Source organism: Arvicanthis niloticus, chromosome 2, assembly GCF_011762505.2.
Source record: "Arvicanthis niloticus isolate mArvNil1 chromosome 2, mArvNil1.pat.X, whole genome shotgun sequence".
Lineage (NCBI taxonomy): Eukaryota > Metazoa > Chordata > Mammalia > Rodentia > Muridae > Arvicanthis > Arvicanthis niloticus.
In genome coordinates this window covers 127074620-127081758 of record NC_047659.1, presented here as the reverse complement: position 1 = coordinate 127081758, position 7139 = coordinate 127074620, and the positions used below count along the sequence as shown (strand labels likewise).

At 48.0% G+C, this 7139-nt stretch overlaps 1 non-coding gene across 1 annotated transcript; it reads left to right on the top strand.

Moving 5' to 3' along the window:
• Window positions 1-6744: 6744 nt before the first annotated feature.
• LOC117704792 (small nucleolar RNA SNORA17) lies at window positions 6745-6881 on the top strand. The gene has a single exon (XR_004606320.1). It is a non-coding gene; the product is annotated as a small nucleolar RNA SNORA17 (small nucleolar RNA).
• Window positions 6882-7139: the final 258 nt, after the last annotated feature.

The following is a 7139-nucleotide window of genomic DNA, read 5'->3' as shown; positions in this document are numbered from 1 at the left end:
GAGTGGGGTGTGGTCTAGCCATATAAATGGCACAGAGGTCACCCAGCTATTGACCTCATCCATTCCCAGTCTTCTGGGCAGGAAACAGATTATGCATGTCTTCCTTTGAAGAGACAACACCATGTGTTTAACATTCCTGTTTTACTTCATGCTTACCTGGGAACACAGACCTTCTGTGCCCCCAACAGGTCTAAGTAAGGGATTGTTTAGATCAGATCGAATATATGTATGGAGATCATCTTGAATGTATTAATGAATGCAGGAAGGCCCAGGCTAAGAGTGAGTAGCATCATTCACCGAGTTGTACGGAGTAGAGAAAGTGAACTGAGCGGTAAGCGGTCAATCATTGGTCAAGAAAGTGTCCCTATAAACCTGACTGTAGGTCAATCTGATGGAGGTGTTTTCTCAACTGAGATCCCCTCTCCCTAAGTGGTCCTGACTTGTGTCAAGAAGACAAGAGACTAGCTAGCAGTGTGTGACACATGTGGTTGCTGTCAATACGTCTTTTTCTTCTTTAAAACATGTACTGAAAACCTCTGCACTCCCACGGTCCTGGTTTCCCTTCCTGGTGCTGTGAGAAACTACCCTGACAAAAGCTACTCAGGGAGAGAAAGAGTTTCAAGTTAAAGTCCTTCATTTACAGAGAAGTCAGGGCAGGAAAATGAAGCAGCTAGTCACAGTCTCAGTCAAGGATGGAGAGGATGCCTTTTTTCACAGTGATCAGTGATTAATACTGGAAGGACCAGCCCGCTGTGGGTGGTGCCACCCCTGGCATATATACTACAATCCTGGGTTGTATTTTAAAAAGCAAGCTGAGGGACTAGAGAGGTGGCTCTGTGGTTAAGACTACTCACTGCCCTTCCCCAAGAACCTGGGTTGGAGTCCCATCCACCACACGGCATCACACAATCATCTGTAATTCTATTCCAGGGGATCTAATACCCTCTCCTGGCTTCTGTGGGCACCAGGCATGCAGCATGGTGTACAGACAGGCATGTATGTAGAAAAAAAAAACTTTAAGCGGAGCAAGCCATGGGGAGCAAGTCAATAAATAGCATTCTCTACTATCTCTGCTTCAATTCCAGCTCCAGGATCCTGTCTTGAGCACGTGCTCTGGCGTCCCTCAGTGGTGAACTATAAACTATAAGATGAAGTGAACCCTTTCCTCCCCACTTGCTTTTGGACATGGCCTTTATCGCAGCAATAGAAAGCAAACTAGGGCACATATCATTCTCAGCAGCCCTTCCATTTGTATTATCCCAGGATGTATTATCCTTGTCCCCAGGAATTAAAACCTCAGACATTAAATGACATGTCCAAGGTCACACATTTAGCAAGTTGCTGAGCTGAGACTTGGGTTGCTCCACTGGGTTGCACCCCCTGAACCCTATACCCTTGGCTTCCTTAATCCCTTCTGCAAGCCTGGGCTATAAAATAACAGCCTCAGAATCTACTTCTCTTTATATCAGCTGGAAGGCCTCGGGACTGCGGAAATACCAGTCTCTCTGGTTAACAGTGAGACGTTCAGCTCTGAGGTACAGGGCAGATGTAGGAGTCACTCCTTCTATGGCTCCATGCCCTGCATCCTCCCTTCCCACTGTGACACCAGGAGAACTCAGTTGTATCCATTTGTCCACAGGGTGATTGCCACATCAGCAGACATTATACACAGATACAGCCATGTCCAGCAACAAAGCAGGGATTTTTTTTTTTTTTTTTCTTTCTGAGAAACAAGAAAATCTTTTCTAGAAACCCTTAGGCGGGCACTCCTCACATCTCACTGGGCAGAATTGTTCCCGATTCCAAACACATCGCTCACTCCACAATTGGAACTGCATGGCTAGCTTGGTACAGTGGCCCCGAGCCATCTGCAGGGAAATGACCCACCCTTCAAATTGAAGTTCTGTTTGAAAAAGAAGAGCAGTGACTTGTTGGGGTAAGCATTTGACAAAAGTAGGCATAGACCTTTTGCTTTCCTTTTCATTCCCAGATACCTTCATCCCCAATGGTTGCTTTCTTTAACTATCATTTTAAAGTTAACACATATTCACTAAACACCCTGATAGGTTTCACTACAATTCCTTCTGTGGATGCTGTGTGCTCCATTATCCTCTCTTACCCCTCCTCCAATGGCCCCCTTCATCCTTCTGAAAAGTCCCCCTTCAACTTTGATGTCACACACACACACACACACACACACACACACACACACACGATTCAGTATGTAAGAAAAAGCACACACATTCTCTTTCAAATTTTTATTTTAAACATTTTTTTTATTGTGCCCGTGTATGTGTGCATGTGCCACGGAGCATGGATGGAGATCAGAGGACAACTTGTGGGATGTCAGATGTGAGAGTCAGATGTGGGAGTCAGATGTGGGATGTCAGATGTGAGAGTCAGATGTGGGAGTCAGATGTGAGAGTCAGATGTGGGAGTCAGATGTGGGAGTCAGATGTGGGAATCAGATGTGGGAGTCAGATGTGGGAATCAGATGTGGGAGTCAGATGTGGGAGTCAGATGTGGGAGTCAGATGTGAGAGTCAGATGTGGGAGTCAGATGTAGGAGTCAGTTCTCTTCTGCTACCATGTGGATCCTGGGAATTGAACTCAGGTTGTCAGGCTTGGCCACAGACACCTTTACCTGCTGAACCATCTCATTGCCCCCACAAACTTGTCTTTCTAAGTCTCCTGTATCACTTAACATGTCGATCTCCAGTTCTACCTAATTTCTCTCAGAGGAAATTTTTTCTTTATTTTTGATAGGTTCATAAATATATGCAATGTGTTTTTACCAAATCTATCTAACCCATTGGCTTATATCGTTCCTCTGTCTTTCCTTCTGAAACCCTCCATCCTTAGTCCCCCCCCCCCAGTGGCTGCACAATTAAATAAAATGACACCCCCTCCTCAAGAAGCCATTGGCATCATTAGCTCCTCAGAAAAGGACGGGGAACTCATGGTACCTCCTCTGTCTGTGTGGAAGGGCTCCATCTTATGCTGTGTGTTTATGGCTGCAACAGCCATGTCATACCTGTAGGGCAGAGTCCCATGACCCTCCTCCCCCACTATGTCCTGTGAAATGTTCTCTGGGCCTCAGTAGCAGAAGGCATCATTTTATTCTTCATCGTGGGTGAATTGTGTCTGGCCACATTGTCTTTATCCAGTCTTCTGTTGGCGGATGTCTAGGCTGGCCTCATATCTGGACTATGGTGGATAGTACAGCAATAAACACAGACTAGCAAAAATCTCTGCTAAGCTTTGACTTAGAATCCTTGGGGTATGTTCCCAGGAGTCGTAGAGCTGGCCATAGGGGCAGCCTATTTTTAGCTCATTGAGAAGCCTCCACACTGATTTCTCCACAGTAGAAGCACCATTTTACAGCCTACCAGCAGTGAATAAGAGTTCCTCTTTTCCCACATCTTGGCCAGCACTTCCTGTCATTTGCCTTCCTAACGACAGCCACTCAGACTGGAGCGAGTTGGAATCTCAAAGTAGTTTTGATTTGCACATCTCTGACGGCTGAGGATGGCGAACATCTTTTCAGGTAGTTAATGGCTATTTGCTCCTGCTCCCTCCAAGACGTCCCCACCCCGGCTCGGAAACTGTTACACCTATCATATCACTGATCCTGGAAGTCCTCAAGACAATAGATATTGTGCCAACCACCCTCTTGGGTTTAGGTGCTGCTCCTCCCTGGAGTCCACGTCTGAACCTGAGATATCTGACAGTTTTTAGATGCTGGCTTCATTTGCCCAGCCCCAGGGAGTGTTTCTTATCTCAGACCCGGCACTCCAACTTGACTTCCTGTTGTGCTTGGCAGCCATGGTTGCCAGAGGTCCACTTCCGAAGGCCAAGTCCTTGAAGCCACAATATGTGCAGCTCATTGGACACTTTCCCAAAGATGTCTTCCCCTGCCTCATCTCTCTTTGCCTAAGACAGTGTGTGTTCCCTTTTAAGAACTCTGGTTCAGTTCACTGGGCTGTTTATTGACTGGATAATTGGGAAGGAGGAATTGTTAAACTCTTTATTCTACTAAGTAACATTGTAGCTCCCCCTTGAACCAGAACTGTAAACACTGCCTCTTCCTAGAAGTTGGCTACCACATCCTAGGTCAGGCTTTCTGCTGTTCTCCTCAGCCAGCCTCGGTTTCCTCATCTGTGTAAGGATGTATCTTCCTTAAGGAGTGTTTGAGAATTAGGGCAGACGATTTGGGGGCGATTATTATCAGTAATTTCCCTGGAGAGATGATAGGAAAGGCGGCCAGACAGACAGCACAAAAATTTAGCTCCTTGCAAGAAGAAAGCAGAAGTCCTTCCAAGGTGCCCGCACCCAGTCCCCTCCCCACCATTCTCCCCCACCCCCTAGCTCTCCCAGCAAAGTCATTTTTCATCCCCAAAGTCATTTGGCTTAGAGCGAGGGGAAAGAGGCAGTGGCAGGGTCTGTATTGTGCTGGCCTGGCCACCATCCATCACCCGGACGACAGGAACTCACCTCCCACAAATAAAGTTATGACAAGCGTCCCCAACCCATTCTTTCAGCCGTAGCCTCCCTGTTTCCATCATCTCTGACATTATAAGCCATCAGCCAAGCTGTTTGTCACGCCTCTGACAGGGCCTTGGCAACACGGGCAGGGGTCCGTGCCAAGGTATAGATGTGCTGGGGCAAGTGTCCGCCCCCACTACGGCTGGCGATCCTGGCTATTACACATTTGCTCTGTCTCCCCGTGGAGGCAGGAGTCGAGTGGAGTCATGCAGTAGGACCGGCCGGAAACAGGGAAGAGTTCCTTCCTTTAGTCATACAGCAAACATCAGTGACTGTCCCTCCTGTACCCAAACCTGTGAGGTGTCCAAGTAGTCACAGAGAGAAGTCCAGTGCATTGATGACCTTGAGAATGTCTGACCCCAATAGGGACAAAACAAGCTGTGCTGACAGGCAGCGCAAGGATACTGCAGAGACCCTGGGAGTAAAGAGGTGGGGCCACAGAGGGACTCAGACAGGAGGTGGCATTTCACGGAGAGCATAACGAAGGTGGTGGAAGGCATCCTCTGTCCTCTTAGAGCACAAACCTCATCAACTCCCCACAAGCACCAAAACACAGAGCTGAGCAGAGACCAAGGAGGGCAGAGGGCTTAGTATCTGAGGAGTAGAACTCATGGAGCCACTTCTACATTCCACCTTCTGAAGCTGTTGTAACAAGTTACCTCAAACCACAGAAGAACGCATTTGCTTCTGCAGACCTGGCCATCTCCAGAGTCCTTGGGGGGGGGGGGGAGCTGCTTTGTGGTCACTTCCTGGCTTCCAGCAGCTGTGGACAAATCTGGGCATTTCTTAGCTTATGGACAGATCCCTCCCATTCTCTCTGTCCTCTGTAGTCACATGATTGTCCCACTTTTGCCAGGTCTCATGTCTCCCCCTTCTTCCTCTGTAAGAAAACCTATAAGTCAGGCCTGGAGCTCATGCCGGCAATCCCAGCCCTCAGGAGGCAAACATCAGTCAGCAGGGGCAGGTACTGAGACCCTGACTCAAAAGGAAGGGTGGGGAGTGCAAGAGATCAGATGGCTCAGGACCCCAGGACCAAGTTCTCAGCACAAAGGAGATTTACTTATACCAGTGAGATTAAAGGGAAGAAATAAGAGACCAAGACAGGAGATAGAGGAGAAGGGAGAAGGGGGCCAGGCCAGGAACAAGGGAGAGAGGGAAGGGATATTTGTCCAGGAGGGACAAAGGATTACCTCTGGATACAGAGGAGACAGCCATGCCCATAAGAAAATGGAGATTTATAAAGGAAAATGGGAACCCCTGTGTTAGGATGAGGTGTTTAATTTTAATTAGGATGTTAATTAAGTGAGCCAGAGGGGGCTTTTGATTGCTGGACTTCAATACCTTGATAGCTGGACCTTAGTAGTCAGCCTCAAGGGGAAGAAGTGGCCAAATAAGGGAATAGACCTTGGTGGCCAGCTTTAGGAATGTCATCTAATGTTTTAGCAAGGCAGAGGGGATGGGAAAAGGCAAGGCCTGCAGAGCTGTACTTGAGCTGGCCAGAGTCCAGTCCCCAGAGGGGAAAGAAAGGGGAAATGAGGGGAAGAGGGATCCGAGAAGTAGGGAAAGGGGAAGAAGAGGTGGCCTGACCTTAGTGTGCCCCATCCATGATGTCTTGCACTTCTTGTGTCATTTACTTCTTCAAAGACACCATTTCCTATAAGGCCATATTCACAGGGACCTGGGATTAAGATGCTGACATTTGTTGGGGGCCAGCCCTAATCAGTCAACTGCAGACTCAGAGATGAGAGAGCACGCTATGTTCTAGAGACATGTAGGCTTAGTGTGACTAGAACATCAAGACTGGGACATCACCTCAGACCTGTCCCTCTCATCAGTGAGAAAAATGTGTAAGGCCAAGCCCTTATTATCTCTGCCCCTTGATCCATCGTCTGCCGTGTGGACTTTTTCTTCCAGTTTCTCAGAGCTGTCTCAGGGTGGAATGCAGTCTTCCCTCCAGGAGTTGAGAGGATGGCTCATTCAGCAAAGTGCTTGCCTTGCAAGCATTAGGACCTGAGTTCGGTCCCCAGAAGCCACATGAATAACTAGGAGCAGGACTGTGCATCTGTCCTCAGAGCCAGGAGGGCAGCTTTGATCTACCCAACTTGATAGGGTCCATGTTCAGTGAGAGATCTTGTCTTAAAAAAAAAAAAAAAAAAAAAAAAAAAAAAAAAAAAAAAGTTTTTTTTAAAGTATAATTGAGTCTGCCCCTAGAATCATGGCTGGTGTGGCTGCTGTGTCACATGTGCGTCAGTAGGTGGCCGAGAGGAGAAAGGCTGTATCTATGCTCAGTGTTCTGACCTACAAACACTAGCCTAACAGAACGGGTAGCCTAACAGTCTCTGAAAAGAGCAAGCCTAAGGTGACCACCAGACCAGTGCCATGGGGCCCAGACAGGGGGCTAGCCTGAGATGACCACCAGTACAGTGCTATCCAGGCCTGGGGGAGCAGACCATAGCTGCGATGACCCCATCCCTGGCACCATAACACATGAGTATGGCACAGCACTCCTGAGACGACCCCAGACACTCAGAGAGACCCTGGGTACCACTAAGAGGAGCAAGTCAGTGGTGGAAAGATGGAAGAGAAAGAGAAACA